General features: G+C 42.5%; 1 protein-coding gene across 4 annotated transcripts in view; it reads left to right on the top strand.

Moving 5' to 3' along the window:
- Positions 1–19,579, top strand: part of LOC122549906 (growth factor receptor-bound protein 10-like) — a 200,285-nt gene that overhangs the window by 1,283 nt on the left and 179,423 nt on the right. The window contains exon 1 of one of the 4 annotated variants that reach the window (XM_043690123.1): positions 334–596. The exons of 2 other annotated variants lie outside the window; for them this stretch is intronic. The gene's annotated coding sequence lies outside the window, so the exon portion shown is untranslated. Of the gene's footprint in view, positions 1–333; positions 597–19,579 lie in introns of those variants that run through there. One more of the 4 variants, XM_043690120.1, reaches the window with a different exon arrangement.

Here is a 19,579-nt window from a genome sequence, read left to right as displayed (position 1 = left end):
ACTATCATTTCTCACGAGGTGTTATGTGTGTACAGAGTCGAAGACGGGGGGGGGGGGGAGGTGGAGGATTCATCCGATCGCCAGGTTTCTTCAAACATTCGTACCCAGGAGTTTTGCACAAGGAGATTTTTGACGGGCTAATGGTATTTCGGACACACTTTCATTCCGTTTGTTGCTCCGAGTAACGCCCCTCCCTCTCCATTCGTGCGTTCCTAACGGCCACGGGCCACTCGTGCACTCGACGGCAGTTCATCTGTGACCCGCTGTTGGGGGAAGGGCTGGGCAGTTTGTGTTGGCGCGCGCAAGCAAGCGAGAGGGAGGGGCCGGGTGTTTTAGCCGCTTGTGTTCGCGCGCAGCGGCAGTTACTTTTTCCATTTTTTTGGGACGGGAACAAAAAGTTGGGATTGTGCGCGCACCCGCAGGCGAGGCGTCGCCATTTTTTTTAAAGTGTCTGTAGCACGCGCGTCGAGGAGGAGTGACCGAGGGAGAGAGTTGTGGAAGTGGAGGGGGTGGGGGCTCATTGGAGAGTCAATTAGTTCGTCGGTGGGCAGGGGCAAACTAAAATCATTTTTGCAGGACTAGCAATCAGGATTGAAGTAAGTGTTTCTTTCCCTAGTCTTTGCTTTCCTTTTGCTTCCCCACCTTACCTTGTGAATGATTTGCTCGTGTATGTGTTTGTTCCCGACAGGAGCAGTTGGAAAGTGTTTTTCTTTGGTGCATTGTGGAATGTCCGGTGCACCACGTAAAGTAGTGGTGAAGGGCGTTTTAAAGCTTGTAGAATAGACGTTTGGGGTGAACAGGAGCTGGAAACCTGAGATCATCGTTTAAACAAGTATAATGCGCGCGCGCGCACGCAAGCCTTTTTTTCAGAGAAACTTTTGACTTCAATTTCGCAGTTACATTCCATCGTATACTCCTACGAAACGAGTTACGTTGAAAAAGTTTAATTGCTGAAAAATCTGTCAGAACTTTTGCGATAACGCATTCTGATGGCTTTGGGATACTTCATTAACCGGGACTAGAGTAAGGCCTCTTGAATCTGAAATACCACAGGTATCCCTTTAATCATAGTTTAGAAGCTATGGACTCAGTAGTAGCGAGGGTGAGCACTGTTGGGTACTTCAAGAAAAGGAATAGAGAGACGATGATGGGGTTAAATAAGCCGCTGAATATTTGCATTTTCTTGGGTGACATCAAAGATAATGCTGGGAAAGTCTGGCTTCCTTACTCGCGTGTGTTGTTCAAGGATTGTGTATTACTGCGGAAACTGTAACAGCATTTTACACAAATGAAGAAGCAACTTATTTCCTAAAAATGTTAACGTCACTTCCACTTGGGTGGAAAACAGCTTTTGATACTGAGATCCTCCAAACGAAGTCAAACTGTAGTTATAGTTTCAAAAGGTTGGAATAGATAGACGTATAATGTCAATTTAAATACCAAATTTCGCCATTTAGTATGGTTGAAATTCAGTTTTTCAGATTGGCTAGTAGAGAAAAGGATGTGTTTTCATAATTACATTGTGGAAAAAAAACGTCTGACCTGTATGGAGCGATATTTCAAGTGGTCAGGTCTACTTTCTCTTGATTGTTCATGGTTTGTTTTGGGGGTGGGAGTAAGTAGAGTGAAGATTGGCAGCGTTAGATAAGATTGGGGAACTATTGATTCAAAGTAGTGAAGCCAAACCGTTTCACATGATTACCTTTTTTTTTAAAAAAATGCTTATTTACTAATCTTACCAAGAATTATTTTCCTTTTCAAAACAAGCAACACGAGAATACAGAGATGAAATGGGAAGGACTTGAAGATTTGGGGAATTTTTTTCAAGGCCTAAGAAGTATTTCTGTCTGTTCCAGCATTGAATGTTGATTTGAAAGAATGGCCGAATCAGCAGTTTTATGGGGAATAGTTTTAGTTTAATTGTCACTTATTTTCAATCAAGCAATTACCTGAGGAACTATATAGAAACAAGATGAATGAAACACTTGAGGTTCCTGCTGGCAATTGGGAAATTTGTTTGTTTCATTATGTTGCTGCCATACTGGTAGGATTGTAACATTTTAAATATACATCTGTTAAGTGTTTATTAATTAGCTAATGAAATGGTTTAACTGGTTAAATGTTGTACATGATACTGTGCTGGAAAAGTTTAGCAGAGTGTTGTAACTCTTTAAAAGTTTTCTTGACTGGTTTTAAAAATGTAGCATTATCAACATTGCTAATCCTCAACCATGTGTGTGGAGATTGCTGGTTAATGTTTGATAACTTAAAAGTTATAATCTAACAATATTTCTTTGGAGTGTTTTGTTTCCTTTCGTTCTATCCATCTTCCCCATTTCGGTTTATTTCACCTCACTACAAAATAGTGGACAATTAGAGTCCTGAGCATGGGCATAGTTCCACAATCACCAAACAGTTGGCAGCTATGTCCAAATTTTTCTCTTTTTTTTCTTAAAATGTTTTCATAAAAGTACAATCATTCAGTTTTATAGACTATATTGGCCTAATTACTCATTGTCAAAACTCACCTTCGAAAGGAGGTATAATTTAGAATGGAGTTTGAACTTTGGCCCAACAGTAGCTGTTGTTCTACTGTTACCATGATTTTACTTGTCTTCAATGAATCTCTATGGCACCAAGATTTATTCATAGAATTGATGCAAACTTAGGAAATAAAACAGCATTAAAGTGCCAGTTTACTAGTGAAGCTCAGTGGTTGGAAAGTAGTAATAGGTGTAACGTCTCTGAATACTGAAAAAAAGGGAAAGGGAGAACCATTCATTTGAATACTCTTAGCTTATCTGCAAAGTCTAAGCCTTCGAACATAAGAATATAAGCAGGAGCAGGGAAACTCTTTAGCCATTTGAGCATGCTTTTCCATTTAAAATAATAATGAATGATCTACCCTAAGTCCATCTTGCTGCATTATTCCCCATTCCTAAATATCCAAAATGTCACCTAATTCTTTTTCTGTATCTATTCAATGATCTGAAACAGAATTTCACAGATACACTGCCTTTTTACGTGAAGTAGTATCTCCTCTTCAGTTCTGAATGGCTAGTGCTGCCTTCTGGGAATTTTAACACCTAATACAAGGGAAAAAAATCACAACACCAGGTTATAGTCCAACAGGTTTAATTGGAAGCACACTAGCTTTTGGAGCGTGACTCCTTCAGGTGGCATCTCCAAATCATAATGCAAGGGAGACATTGTTCTAGGATCTACACTTTCAAGCCCCTTAAGAATGGTATTTTGGTGGGAACATCACACATTTTTCTACATTCTGTGGATTGTAGGTACAGTCTACTCACTTAGTGGAATTCTCTCATTCAGTAACTATTTTTGCTATCCAAATTCTATAATAGAGCTGAATGTACCACTTGCTTTCCTAATTATTTATTGTATGTGCATGATAACTTTGTGGTTGACTTTCAGAGGCACTCACTCCTTCCAAATAGCAACATTTCTTGATTTGTTCATCAACAGTAACACCAGACCTCATGAAGTGTGTCCTGGTCAAATGTGAGCATGGAAACATGTTGACTAACAAGTATATTCCTGCACTTAGGTAATGAAGTTGTACTCACAATTTGGAGAAAGAAGTGTAGGTGGCAAGATCACAACGTAGTCAGGCTGTGCTGGTCAAATTCTAAATGAGACAGCTGCTAGAGGGAACCAATGAGAATAAGCATTTCATCTCGTCCTCCAATCTGCAGCTGTCCATGACAAATCGATAAAGCTGACGACATCACATTCCTTGTGGAGTCAAAGTTCTGCCTTCACATCGAGGATACCCTCCATCACATTGTGTCGCATTACCACTGTTAAGTGGGATGGATTTGAACAGACCAGTAACTTGACTGTATCACCATGAGGTGCAGTGGGCAGTCAGCAAGAACAGAATTGTACTTCAACATTATCTTCAGCCTCTTGGTTTGGTGTATTGCCCACTCTATCATTACCATCAAGCTAGGGAATCAAACTTTGCTTCAGTGAAGAGTGTAAAAGCATTCCAGGAGCAGTACCAGGTGTACCTAAAACCCGAGGTATCAATTTGAAGGTCAAGAAGGGAAGAAAGAGAAGCTTGCAATTGATCGAAGTTGTATGTGCGCAATTGTGTTAGAGGTCGGTCAGCTCAGTTTCTAGATATCATTGCAGGAATTCCTCTGTACAGTGTCTTATGCCCAAACATCTTCAGCTGCTTCAGCAATGACTTTCCCACTTCTGACCTGATGTAGAGAATGTTTGCTGATAATTGCATTTCGTTAATACCTGGCAGATATCCAGGTCTGAACTGAGAAATGGCTAGTAATATTTATGCCACACAAATGCCAGGCAATGACCATTGCCCAGCAAGACAAAATCTAGCCATTGAATGTTAAGGAGCGATGTTCCCTGAATCCCCCAGTAGCAATATGCTTGGGATCAGTATTGATTAGAAGCTGAACTAGATCATCTATATAAATGCCAAGTTTACAAGAGGTGATCATAGGCTAGGAATCCTACAACAAGTAACTCCCCAACCGATGCCCCAGAGCCTGTCCACCATTGACAAGGCACAAATCAGGAATGTGATAGCATACTCCCCAGTTTCCTGTTTGGGTGCGGTTCCAACAGCACTCAAACTTGCCTATCCAGGGCAAAGCAACTTACTTGACTGGCATCACATCCACAAACATTCACTCCTACCACTGCTCTCATGACGGTGTGAACCGTTTACATGATGTACTGCAGAAATTTGCCAAGGCTCATTGGATAACATGTTTCAAACCCATGATTATCAGCAAGAAGGGCAAGGGCAGCAGGTGTGTGGGAACACCACCTCCAAGTTCTTCAAGCCATTTCACCATCCTTACTTGGAAAATATGTTACCCCTTCCTTCAGTGTAGTTTGGTCAAAATTCTAGAACTCCCTCCTTAACTGTATTGTAGGTATACCTCCACCCCATGGACTGCAGTTTTTCAAAAAGCTTGCTGCCACCTTCTCCAGGTCCATTAGGGATGAGCAATAAATGCTTGCCTAGATAAAAGTCCACGTCACGTAAATGAATTAATAAATAAATTTGCAGTCTTCTGCTATTCGGAGAAAGAAAGTATGCTTTCCTGTCTTGCAGTTGATCACTGAGACCCAGAAAGGATTTGTCAAGGGTAGGTTGTCTGACCTAATAATTTTATCTTGAGAAAAGATGACTAAAGTAAGGGATGGGAATACCTTCGAAAGTTATTGTGCATGGTGAAGTTCATAAGTTTGTAGAAACTGTTAAAGTTGGATGCTGTGGGGTTGAAGGTCAATAATTTGCCAATCTAGGAAATTGGATGAGTAACAGAAGATAGATAATCAATATATCATCAAAACAGTAAGCTGTGATTGTAAGGAACTGTGTTGGGAGCTGTGTCTGTTTTAGTGGCCACAGAGCCAGATTTGTCATCAGTGGCACTGAGTAGTAGATTTAGGTACACAACATGAAAATTATATAATTTAAGTGGGCAAACCTGTGGCAATTGAATTCCATTGGAAGCAAATGAGATCACCAGCTTTGGACGCAACAAAGAGCAAGGTAATTTCTAAATGGTACAACAAGGAGCAGTGAAGAAACTTGATAGTTGAAATACATCTGGTAACTTAAATTGTACAGACAGGAATAGAAAACAATTTCCAAAGCTTCCACATCCATCCTATAATGTGACCTGAACTGTACGCAAAAGTGCAGCTGCATCAGAGTTTTGTACATCTGCAGCATGACATCCTGGTTCCAAAATGTAATCCCAATAAAAGCTAACACAACGTATGCTGCCTTAACAACCCTATCAACCTGGGTGGCAACTTTTAGGGACCGATGTACGTGGACGCCGAGACCCCTCTGCTCATCCACACTACTAAGAATTTTGCCATTAGCCCAATACTCTTTATTCCTGTTACTCTTTTCAAAGTGAATCCCCTCACACTTTTCTGCATTAAACTCCATTTGCCACCCCTCAGCCCAGCTCTGCAGCTTATCTGTGTCCCTCTGTAACCTGGAACATCCATCAGCACTATCTCCAACTCTACCGACCTTAGTGTCATTGCCAAATTTACTAACCCATCCTTTTGCACTTCATCCAGGTCATTTATAAAAATGACAAACAGCAGTGGACCTGAAACATCCTTGCGGTACACCAATAGTAACTGAATTCCAGGATGAACACTTTCCATTGACCCCCACCCTCTGTCTTTCATGATTTGGAGATGCCGGTGTTGGACTGGAGTATACAAAATTAAAAATCGTACAACACCAGGTTATAGTCCAACAGGTTTCTGATGAAGCAGCAGCGCTCCGAAAGCTAGCGCTTCTAAGGAAACCTGTTGGGAGTATAACCTCGTGTTGTGATTTTTAGCTTCGTTGTCTTCCACCAAGCCAATTTCTGATCCAAACCGCGAAATCACCCTCAATCCCATGCCTATGTTTTTTTGTAATAGCCTACCTTGGGGAACCTTATCAAATGCTTTACTGAAATCCATATACACCACATCAACTGCTTTACCCTCATCTCCTTGTTTGGTCACCATCTCAAAGAACTCAATAAGGTTTTGAGACACAACCTACCCTTCACAAAATCATGTTGACTATCCCTAATCGAATTATTCTTTTCCAGATTATTATAATTCCTACCTCCTTACAACCTTTTCCAACAGTTTACCCACAACCGAATAAGACTCACTGGTCGATAATTACCACTGTTGTGTCTACTCACGTCCTTGAACAAGGGGACAGCATTTGCTATCCTCCAATCATCTAGCACTATTCCTGTAGACCATGCTGATAAAGATCAAAGCTAAAGGTTCTGCAATCTCCTCCCTGGCTTCCCACGGAATCCTAGGATAAATCCCATCCGACCCTGGGGACTTGCCTGTTTTCATACTTTCCAGAATTTCTATTGCTGTTTTGGAGCTTTTGAATTTTGTATCATTTTGTAGTTAAATTGATTTGCAATGATGTTAAAATGCAGATTAATCTCCAGATTGCTATTCTCTATAACTCATTGTTAGGTATTTCAGAATGGTTAAATTACAATGTCCAAATTTCCTTGGTAGTAAAGTTCAGAGAACAGCACATTCACAGAAGCGAAATAGCTATTCACAAAATGAAGGATATTCAGCTAACCAAATTTGTTGCAGCCATTCTGTGAAGCAACTCAAATCAGTCCAATTCCCACGATCGAACCATGGAGCCCTTGAACTTTATCTACCTAAAGTGCAAATTTGTTTTCCTCTTTATTTGAAGTCATTGTATGTCGCTGCTTTCACTGCCTCATCGCACGTGTCTGCATCATTACCCCTTGGGTATAAGTGGTTTCTCTAATCACCACCCTAACATCTCTGGATCAAAACCTTAAATCTGTATCACCTGATATTTGTGTAATCAATTAATGTATCATCAATAAATGTCTTCAGTTTTTTGTCTATCGAATCTAAAGCTGTCATAGTTTTTTCACATCTTGGTCACATTTTTGATACTTCTGTCACATATCCCCTCAATGTCAAGACCTCCAAGGAGAACAACCACAGCTTCTCCAACATAATTTTGTAATCCTTCTTCCTTGGAACCATTCTTGTAAATTTCCTCAGCACCCTATCAAGAATACTAACATTGCCTGAAGTGTAGCGACCAGAACATTTGAGGCAATGCCTATGTGTGACCCTAGACCCACAGCAATGTGGTTGACTCTTAAACAATTGGGGATGGACAATAAATGCTGGCCTGATCAGTGACACCCTCAACCTGTAATTGTGGTGACTTTAAGGTCACAATCAATTGATACTGAGTGTGGATCAATACCCCCTTCCACTCATTGAAGACTTATTCAGGGGACTGGCAGGGGGAAAAACCTTTTGAAAAATGGATTTGTCACAGGCCTACCTTCAGCTAGGCGTAGCAAAGGAGTTTCAGCTGCTGCTGATGTTAGTGACAAATGGGACATTTCCATTACAAGCGAACTGCATTTTTGGCATCTTATCAGAGCGGCTTTGTTCCAGAGTCATAGTCGTAGAGATGTACTGCACGGAAACAGACCCTTCGGTCCAACTCGTCCATGCCAACCAGCTGTCCTAACTGAATCAAGTTTCATTTGTCAGCACTTGGCCGATATCCCTCTAAACCCTATTTGCATACCTATCCAGATGCCTTTTAAATGCTGTAATTGTACCTCCACTTCCTCTGGCAGCTCATTCTGTGCACACAACACCTTCTGTGTGAAAACATTGCCTCTTTGGTCCTTTTTATGTTTGTGTCCTTCTCACCTTAAACCTGTTCCCTCTAGTTCTGTACTTCCCCAATGCCAGGGAAAAGATCTTGGTCTATTTATCCTATCTATGCCACTCATGATTTTATAAACATCCGTAAGGTCACTCCTCCGCCTCCTCTGCCCAGGGAAGCCCCTGTCTATTCAGCCTCTTCCAAAAGATCAAATCCTCCAACCCTGGCAGGACCCTTGAAAGGGTTCAGAAAAGACTTCCAAGTTTCGCAACATCCTTTCAATAGGAAGGAGACCAGAATTCCATGTAATATTCCCAAAGTGACCAAACTGACGTTCTATACAGCCGCAACATGACTTTCCAATTCCTGTACTCGATGCTCTGACCAACAGAGGAAAGCATATCAAATGCTGCCTTCACTATCCAATGTGCCTGCGACTCTACTTTCAAGGAGCTATGAACTTGCATTCCAAAGTATCTTTTTTTTTCAGCAACACTCCCCAGGACCTTACCATTAAGAGTATAAATCCTGCTCTAATTTGCTTTTCCAAAATGAATTACCTCACATTTAACTTAAACTCTATCTGCCTCTACTCAGCCCATTGGGCCACCTGATCAAGATCCCATTGTACACTGTGGTAACCTCTTCTTCACTGTCCACTACACCTCCAATTTTGGTGTCCTCTGCAAACTTAATACCTCTTATGCTCGCATCCAAATCATTTATATAACTGATGAAAGGTAGTGGACCTAGCACCAATCCCTGTGGCACTCCACTGGTCACAGACCTCCAGTCTGAAAACCTCCGCCACTATCCTCTGTCTTCTACCTTTGAGCCAGTTATCTATCCATATGGCAAGTTCTCCTTGTCTTCCGTGAGATCTAACCTTGCTAATCAGTCTCCCATGGGGAATCTTGTTGAACATCTTACTGAAGTCCATATAGATCATGCCCATTGTTCTGCCTCATCAATCTGCTTTATTTCTTAAAAAACCTCAATCCAGTTCATGGGACATGATTTCCCATGCACAAAGCTATGCTGACTCTCTCTAACCAGTCCTTGCCTTTCCAAATGCATGGAAATCCTGTCCCTCAGGATTTCCTCCAACAACTTGCCCACCACCGATGTCAGGCTCTCTGGTTTATAGTTTCCTGGCTTGTCCTTACCACCGTTCTTAAACAGTGGCACCACGTTAGGCAACCTCTAGTCTTCCAGCACCTCACCTGTGGCTATCAATGATACCAATATCTCAGCAAGGGGCCCAGAAATCACTTCCCTAGATTCCCATAGAGGTTTTGGGTACACCTGAACAGGTCTTGGGGATTTATCCACTTTTATGCATTTCAAGACACCCACACCATCACCTCTGTAATATAGACATTTTAAGATGTCACCATCTATTTCCCCAAGTTCTGTATCTTTCGCGTCCTTCTCCACAAACACTGAAGCAAAATACTCATTTAGTATTTCTTCTCTCCCCCCCCACCCACACATACACACACACACACACACACACACACACACACACTATCTCCTGCTGCTCCACGCATAGGCTTCCTAGTTGATCTTTGAGGGGCCCTATTCTCTCCCTCATTACCCTTGTGTCCGTAATGTATTTGTAAAAACCCTTTGGATTCTCCTTAGCTTTTGCAAATAGGGTTATCTCATGTCCCCTTTTTTGCCCTTTTGATTTCCCTCTTAAGTACAGAGGATCCTCGATTATCTGGCATTCAATTGAGGAATTTACAAATGCAAGGGGATGTGATGGATGGTAGTTATAGAAAGGGGCGAAAATCTCAGTCACGTAGATGGGTTAACTCCAGGAAAGGTAAGAGAGGTGGGCAGGTAGTGCAGGAGTCGTCTGTGGCTATTCCCATTTCAAACAAGTATGCTGTTTTGGAAAATGTAGGGAGTGGTGGATTCTCAGGGGAACGTAGCATTAACAGCCGGGTTTCTGATATTGAGACTGGCTCTAATGTAATGAGATTTACGTCGGGTTCCAAGCGATCGATTGTGTTTGGGGATTCTCTAGTCTGAGATACAGACTGACATTTCTGTGGCCAGGAGCAAAAAATCAGAATGGTGTGTTGCTTCTCTGGTGCCAGAATCAAAGATGTCTCCGAGGGTGCAGAATGTTCTCGAGGGGGGAGGGGGGCCAGCAGCAGGTCACAGTACACATTGATACCAACCACATAGGAAGGGAAAAGGTTGAGATTCTGAAGGGAGATTACAGGGAGTTATGCAGAAATTTAAAAAGGAGGTTCTCGAGTAGTAGTATCTGGGTTACTGCCAGTGCTACGAGCTAGTGGGGGTAGGAATAGGAGGAGAAAATGAGGTCTGCAGATGCTGGAGATCAGAGATGGAAATGTGTTGCTGGAGAAGCGCAGCAGGTCAGGCAGCATCTAGGGAACAGGAGAATCGACGTTTCGGGCATTAGCCCTTCTTCAGAGCAGATGAATGCATGGCTGTGGAGCTGGCATATGGGAGAGGGATTTGCATTTTAGGATCATTGCAACCTGGTTTGGGGTAGAAGTGACATGTATAAGAAGGATGGATTGCACCTAAATTGGCAGGGGACTAACATACTGGCAAGGAGATTTGCTCGGGAGGATTTAAGGTGAAGGTGGGGTGTGAGGGTGGGACCAGGGGAGATAGTGGAAAAAAAACTTCAATCTGAGAATGGTACAGTTGAGAACAAAGGCAAGTCAAACAGTCAGGGCAGGCAGGGACCAAGCAGAAAACAAAGTGGACTGATTAAATTAAGCTGCATTTATTTCAATGCAAGAGGCCTAACAGGGAATGCAGATGAATTCAGGGCATGGTTAGGAACATGAATCTGGGATATCATAGTAATTACAGAAACATGGCTCGGGGATGGACAGGACTGGCAGCTTAATGTTCCAGGCAAGGGTAGAAAGAGAAGCAAGAGAGAAGGAGAAGTGGCGTTTTTGATAAGGGATAACATTACAGTTGTACTGAGGAGAATATTCCTGGAAATACATCTAGGGAAGTTATTTGGGTGGAACTGAGAAGTAAGAAAGGGATGGTTACCTTATTGGGATTGTATTAATCAGGGAAATTAAGAAACAAATCTGAAAGGGGGTCTCAGTTATCTGTAAGAATAATAGGGTGGTTATGGTAGGGGATTTTAACTTTCCAAACATCGACTGGGACTGTTATAGTGTGAAGGGTTTATATGGAGAGGAATTTAAGTGTGTACAAGAACATTTTCTGATTCAGTATGTGGATGTACCTATGAGAGAAGGTGCAAAACTTGACCTACTCTTGGGAAATAAGGCAGAGCAGGTGACTGAGGTGTCAGTGGGGGAGCACTTTGGGGCCAGCGATCATAATTCTATTCGTTTTAAAATAGTGATGGAAAAGGATAGACTAGATCTAAACGTTGAAGTTCTAAATTGGAGGAAGACCAATTTTTGACAGTATTAGGCAAGAATTTTCGAAAGCTGATTGGAGGCAGATGTTCGCAGGTAAAAGGACGGCTGGAAAATGGGAAGCCTTCAGAAATGAGATAATGAGAGTCCAGAGAAATTATATTCCTGTTAGGGTGAAAGGAAAGGCTGGTAGGTATAGGGAATGCTGGATGACTAAAGAATTTGAGGATTTGGTTAAGAAAAAGCAGGCAACATATGTCAGGTATAAACAGAATGGATCGAGTGAATCCTTGAGAGTATTAAGGAAGGAGGAGTAGACATAAGAGGGAAATCAGGAGGGCAGAAAGGGTACATGAGTTAGCTTTGGCAAATAGAGTTAAGGAGAATCCAAAGGGTTTTTACAAATACGCAAGGACAAAAGAGTAACTGGGGAGAGAATAGGGCCCCTCAAAGATCAGCAGGTCGGCCTTTGTGTGGAGCCACAAGAAATGGGGGAGATACTAAATGAGTAGTTTACATTCAGCATTTACAGTGGAAAGGGACATGGAAGATACAGAATATAGGGAAATAGATGGTGACATCTTGAAAAATGTCCATATTACACAGGAGGAAGTGCTGAATGTCTTGAAATGCATAAGTGGATAAATCCCCAGGACCTGATCAGGTGTACCCAAGAACTCTGTGGGAAGCTAGGGAAGTGATTGCTGGGCCCATTGCTGAGATATTGATACCATCGATAGTCACCGATAAGGTGCCGGAAGACTGGAGGTTGGCTAACGTGGTGCCACTGCTTAAGAAAGGTGGTAAGGACAAGTCAGGGAACTATAGACCAGTGAGCTTGATGTCAGTGGTGGCAAGTTGTTGGAGGGAATCCTGAGGGACAGGAGTTGCAAGTATTTGGAAAGGCAAGGACTGATTAGGGATAGTCAACGTGGCTTTGTGTGGATAATCCTGTCTCTCAAACTTGATTGAGTTTTTTGAAGTAACAAAGAATATTGATGAGGGCAGAGTGGTAGATGTGATCTGTATGAGCTTCTGTAAGGCATTCGACAAGTTTCCCCAAGGGAAACTGGTTAGCAAGGTTAGATCTCATGGAATACAGGGAGAACTAGCCATTCGGATACAGAACTGGCTCAAACGTAGAAGACAGAGGGTGGTGATGGAGGGTTGCTTTCCAGACTGGAGGCCTGTGACCAGTGGAGTGCCACAAGCATCGGTGCTGAGTCCACTACTTATTCATTATTTTATGTAAATGATTTGGATGTAAGCATAAGAGGGATAGTAAATTTGCAGATGACACCAAATTGGAGCTGTAGTGGACAGCGAAGAAAGTTATCTCCGATTACAACGAGATCTTGATCAGACGGGCCAATGGGCTGAAAAATGGCAGATGAAGTTTAGATAAATGTGAGGTGCTGCATTTTGGGAAAGCAAATCTTAGCAGGACTTATACACTTAATGGTAAGGTCCTAGGGAGTGTTGCTGAACAAAGAGACCTTGGAGTGCAGGTTCATAGCTCCTTGAAAGTAGAGTCGCAGGCAGATTGGATAGTGAAGGCGGTGTTTATTATGCTTTCCTTTATTGGTCAGAGTATTGAGTACAGGAGTTGGGAGGTCATGTTGCGGCTGTACAGGACATTGGTTAGGCCACTGTTGGAATATTGCGTGCAATTCAGATCTCTTTCCTATCGGAATGATATTGTGAAACTTGAAAGAGTTCAGAAACTATTTACAAGCATATTGCCACGATTGGATAATGTGAGCGAGAGGGTGAAGTTGAATAGGCTGGGGCTATTTTCCCTGAAGCGTTGGAGGCTGAGGGGTCACCTTACAAAGTCTTTTCTCTGGGGTGGGGGAATCCAGAACTAGAGGGCATAGGTTGAGGGTGAGAAGGGAAAAATATAAAAGCAACTTAAGGGGCAACTTTGTTCACGCAGAGGGTAGTATGTGCATGGAATGAGCGGCTGGAGGAAGTGGTGGAGGTGAGTAGAATTGCAACATTTAAAGGCATCTGGATGGTATATGAATAGAAAGAGTTTGGAGGGATATGGGCCAAGTGCTGGCAGGTGAACTAGATTGGGTTGGGATATCTGGTCGACATGGACAAGTTGGATCGAAGGGTTTGTTTCCGTGCTGTACATCTCTATGATTCTAAATTATCCGAACAAGATTGCAACGTCCTGTTGCTTGGCTAGTTGTTCTCTGGCATTTGGTTGCCCAGTATTCGATGAACCGAACGAAATACTCCTTATCTGTGCCCTTCGGATAATGGAGGTTCCTCCGTATGTTCATACCACCTTTATATTACTCTTCTAAGGATTCACTTGATCTCTCCTGTCTGTATCTGACATGTTTCCTTTTTCTTAACCAAACCCTCCATTCCTCTAGTCATCCAGCATTCCCTGCACCTACCAGCCTTGTCTTTATCCCTAACAGAAATATACTGTCTTTGGACTCCCGTTATCTCACTTTTGAAGACTTCCCAGTTTCCAGCTGTCCCTTTGACTGTGAACATTTGCCCCCTAATCTGCTTTTGAAAGTTCTTGCCTAATACCGTCAGAATTAGCTTTCCTCCAATTTTGAACTTCAACTTTTAGATCTGGTCTATCCTTTTCCATCACTTGTTTTAAAGCTAGTATAATCAAGAATTAACCTACTAACTACTGCAGACTTACAGCAAGGTTACACGTTTAAAAATTATGCACTTGTGTGTTCCTGTGTTGTGAGGTCTCCCACACAGATTCCTCCAAGGCCATGGATCAAATATTTAAATGTGGTTGCCATGAGTCCATTCTTATCTGGATGATATTTTGATTACTGGATCCTGTGAAGATTACTTGGAAAAATTTAGAAACCCTAAAAAGATTGGTCGAGCACCGCTTACAGGTAAAAAGAGCAAAATGCGTGTTCTTTAAAGACAGGAGTACTTGAGCCATGTAATCGATGGTGACGGACTACTCAAGGTGCCCAAGAAGATGGGGACTACTACGAAGGCACATTCTCTAGTCCAGGGGACTTAACTGAGATTGTTCTTGGGGCTTTTAAATTATTACGGCAACTTCATATCTGATCATGCTAAAATTCCTGCATTTGTTGCTGGGATAAGGGCAGTATTGGAAATGGACCCAAAATGTGAGTGGCTTATTCGGAGGTGAAGTAAGCCTTAAAAAGGCCAGAAGTGCTAACGCATTTTGACCTGAAGTTGCCACTACAGTTAGTTTATGATGCCTTGCTTCATGGGATTGGTGCTGTACTGTTACACATATTACTGAATGGAGAGGAAGGAACCATCACTTTTGCATCGAGATCACCAATTAATATGAAGAATTTTGCCCAAGACAAAAAAGGATTGAGGATTATGTTCGACATTAAGTTTATTATTTCGTTGATAGCAGGAACTTCGTACTACTGACCACTGATAGATCTCTAATTTCCATTTTTGGTCTGTACGTGGGGATACTGTCAATGGTGGCATGAGATCAAATATTGACAGGCAGGAAGCACATAATGCAGATGCCCTGTCACGGCTGCCGCTACTGGGTGACAATGAAACCAGAAAAGTGTACTTCTCCTGGGATGACAAGGTGCAGGTTTTAGCAAATCAGTTGCAGAACACTACTCCTGAACGATGCAGGTAGAGTTAAAATATTTAAAAGGCATTTGGGTAGGTATGTGGATAGGAAAGTTTTAGAGGGAAATGGGTCAAATGCAGGCAAGTGGGACAACTTTACTTTGTGAAACATGGTTGGCATGTACTAGTTGGATCAAAAGGGTCTGTTTCCGCCCGGAGGATTAAACCGTTACCTATCCAGGAAGTGAGAGTTGTCCTTATCGGATGGGTGTTTAGTATGGGAAATGAGAGTTATTCCTCCCCCATTGACAGAAGTACTGGTAGTGGGCAGGAGCTATTTTTGGTGCTAAATATGAACTTTCAGATTTTGGAGAATGCAGGAACATGCAAATCCTGCGCATTAGTAATAAAGGTGCCACTTTCACCCTTTCAACCACATGGCAGTAAATTCATAGAATCCCTACATGTAGAAAAAGACCATTTGGCCCATTGAGTTCGCACCAGTCCTCTGAAGAGCATCCCACCCAGACCAACTCTCCCACCCAATCCATTTATGCATTTACCATGGTTGTTCCACCTAACCTACATATCCCTAGTCACTATGGAACAACTAACATCACCAATCCACTTAACCGATACATCTTTGAACTGTGGGAAGAAACCCATCAGACAAACTCCATACAGTCATCTAAGGCTGAAATCGAACCTAAGTCCCTGGCAGTAGTGCTAGCCCTTTGCATCAAAATTCATGTTGATTTTTGTGGGATCAGTAGAGGGATAGATGTTACTAGTGGTTGTGGATGCCCATTCCACGTGACTCATGGTGGCTGTCATGAAGCATGTTTCAGTGGAATTGACGCTTAACCGACTGGATGAAATATTTGTTAGGTTCGGTAACCTTGAACAAGTTGAGTGACGGTGTGCCATAGATTGTGGACCAAGAGTTCAAGGACATGGCTTGCTTTTTCCGTAATAGTGGTTTCTTGCCTACCATGGTTGACAGGACCCTTAACCACATCTAACCTATTACCCGTGCTTCCATCCTTGCCTTCTCTTATCACTCTAAGCAGCGTGATTGAGTCCCTCCTGTCCTCACTTTTCATCCCACCAGCCTCTGCATTCAAAGGATCATTCTCCGCCATTTCAGACAACTTTAGCAGAAGGCCTCCCCCAAACATATCTTCCCCTCACTCCTTCATCTACATTTACCAGGGATTGTTCCTCTGGGAGAATCTAGTCCATTCCTCAATCACCAAAATCAACCCCCTTCCCACAGTACATTCCATGTAACCGTGAAAGGTGCAACAATTGCCCCTTCACCACCTCCCTGCTCACTATCTAAGGTCTAAACAGTCTTTCCAATCTTGTGTATTGTATTCAACCGCAACAATGTGGCCTACTCTACATTGTAGAAACCAAACGCAGACTGGGTGACCACTTTGTAGAACACTTAGCTGGTCATTTCAACACAGCATCCTGATCGCATACCCACATGTGTCCTCAGCATGCTGCAGTGTTCTAATATCTAATTTTCAAAGTTTAAAAATCACACAATACCAGGTTAGAGTCCTAACAGGTTTATTTGGAAGTATAAGCTTTTGGAGCACTATGCTACCTGACAAAGGAGCAACGCTCTGAAAGCTTGTACTTCCAAATAAACCTGTTGGGCTATGACCTGATGTTTGATCTTTAACTTTGTCCACCCCAGTCCAACACCAGCACCTCCACATCACATCGAATTTTCAGACTGGGCACTTTTCAGCCTTCCGGACTTAATATTGAGTTTGACATCTTCAAATTGTGAACCAACTCCCATTTCTTCCCTTTTTAGCATTACTTGTTGCATTCTCTATTACCATGTCCTCATTTTTCCCCCCCACCCCCCTACCTTCACTTCACTGTCTTCTCTTTCTAGTCTGGCAATTAGATGCACCATTGATCTGCCATTCTCTCATTCTGATCACTTAATCTCAGCTATCAACATGTCTTCTCCACCAGCACTCAACATCCCAGTGATAGCATAAATGCTGCCCCTCCTCTGCACTGCACTTGAACTCTGATGAAGAGTCATCTGGACTCAATATTAGCTTGCTTTCTCTAATGGATGCTGTTTGACTTGCTGTGATCTCCAGCATTTGGTTTCAGTAGATTCCAGCATCTGCACTAATTTGCTCCTACAAGAATGATAGAGATTTTGTTTACTCTGAGCTGGCTCTGACTAAGCCAGACCACTGTCATGTTAATAAAGGCTGATGGGGTACCGGCGCCTCTCGTTATTTCAGTGGCGACAAGAATAAAGCATGCTGTTTGAGGAAATTCAAGGTCTTGGCGTTAGGGTAAATATTTCTTACATTATGTCGTTACTTAGGAAGTTTGATTCTTTTGATCCTGCTCACAAAGACTGGGCCCAGTATGTAGAAAGAGTTATTTTTTCCAGGCAAATGACATTGGGGTGGATGAAAAGCGGGAATTTTCCTCACAGCTTATGCACGTCCAGCCTTTTCAGTTATTAGGAACCTAACTTTTCATGAGGCACCAGGTACTAAAACCTTTCAGGAGTTGATGGGTTTAGTTAAGGAATATTACGACTCCAAGCCTTCTCTAATTCTGAGACGCTATCAGTTTTACTTAGCCATTCAAGAGTCAGGGGCATCTAAATCAAGACTTTTGACTGGTTTAAGACGCATGGTAGAGGCATGTGATTATTGGTTAACCCTTGATGAGATACTGAGACCGTTTGGTATGTGGGATTAATGATGTAACTATGCAAAAGTGCCTACTAGCTGAAGCCCAACTGGCCTAATCATTGGAAGTTGCAGCAAATGGAGCATACGAGTTGCAGGGTATGCTGACGGAAGTGAATATTCTCGCCAGTCCAACTGAACTTGGGGGTACGCCATTTGAGTAAAGGAAATTTCAGAGTCTCCCTTGGGACATATCCAGTACAGAGACTCCAGCTCAGATCACAGCAAAACCCCCAAAACAAAGCCTTAACTGAATGGTTAAAATTTTCTTCAAGATTCAAGCTGGCAAGGTATTATAGTTGCTGTTACGCAGACTCAAGACAGCAGACCTAAATGGAGTAAGTAAACTTGGGCCAATATTCGGGAATGTCGAGGGACTATCAAATAAGCCAAGGCCAACTTGTATGTTGACCAAGAAGCAATTTGTGATTTTTGCAAGGCCTGTCTGGCCCGTAATTAGTCTTACGGGTAAAATTAGAGACAGAAATTGGAAGGCTGGTAAACAAAGGAGTCATCACACCAATCCCACTTGTGCAATGGGCAGCGCTGGTCATACAGATTGTGAAGCCTGGTGGGTTGGTTTGCTTTCATGATTATTTTAAACAAATAGTAAACCATTTTTTTGCAGCTGGATAAATACTCAATCCCTCACACAGAGGACTTATACATAAAGCTGAAAGAGAAGCTGTCCTTAACGAAACTGATTGTGAGCCATGCAGTTGTGGTTAGATTAGGGTTCCTAGAAGTATGTAACAATTAATATCCATTAAGATTTGTACCAAATAAGAGTGCCATTTGGGGTATTGTCAGGTTGTGCAATTTTTCAGTGGATGATGGAGAATGTAGAACATTACACTGCAGTGCAGGCCCTTCAGCCCTCGATGTTGCGCCGACATGTTGCACCCATTTGAAGCCCATCTATCCTACGCTATTCTGTTTTCGTCCATATGTCCACTACTGTCGCATGCAGTGCATTCCATGCCCCTCCTACTCTGAGTAAAGAACAAAGAAAATTTACACCCCAGGAACAGGCCCTTTGGCCCTCTAAGCCTGAGCTGATCCTAATTCCTAAGCATCTGTATCCCTCTGCTCCCCACCTACTCATGCATCTGTCCAGATGCACCTTAAATGAATTTACAATGCCTGCCTCTTCAACCTCTGCTGGAAATGCGTTCCAGGCACCTATCACTCTCTGTGTAAAAAAAAAAGTACTCACCACATCTATCCCCCTTAAACTTTCACCTCTCACCTTGAACACGTGACCTCTTGTTATTGAATCCTTCACCCTGGGAAAAGAAACTACCTCTGACATCTGTCCTATACATATCACCCCTCAATTTAAAGCAATGTCCTTCCGTGCTAGCCATCACATCCGAGGAGAAAGGTTCTCACTGTCCACCCAATCTAACCCTCTGATTATCTTGTATTTCTCACTTTAGTTACCTCTGAACTACCTTCTCTCTAACAAAAATGGCATCAAGTCCCTCAGCCTTTCCTCTATAAGACTTTCCCTCCAAACCAGGTGACATGCTAGTAAATCTCCTCTGAACCATTTCCAAAGCTTCCACATCCTTCCTATAAAGCGGTGACCAGAACTGTACGCAATACTCCAAGTGTGGCCGTACCAGCATTTTTGTACA

The sequence above is a fragment of the Chiloscyllium plagiosum genome, chromosome 5, assembly GCF_004010195.1.
Source record: "Chiloscyllium plagiosum isolate BGI_BamShark_2017 chromosome 5, ASM401019v2, whole genome shotgun sequence".
Classification (NCBI taxonomy): domain Eukaryota; kingdom Metazoa; phylum Chordata; class Chondrichthyes; order Orectolobiformes; family Hemiscylliidae; genus Chiloscyllium; species Chiloscyllium plagiosum.
This window is presented reverse-complemented; position numbering and strand designations above follow the sequence as displayed.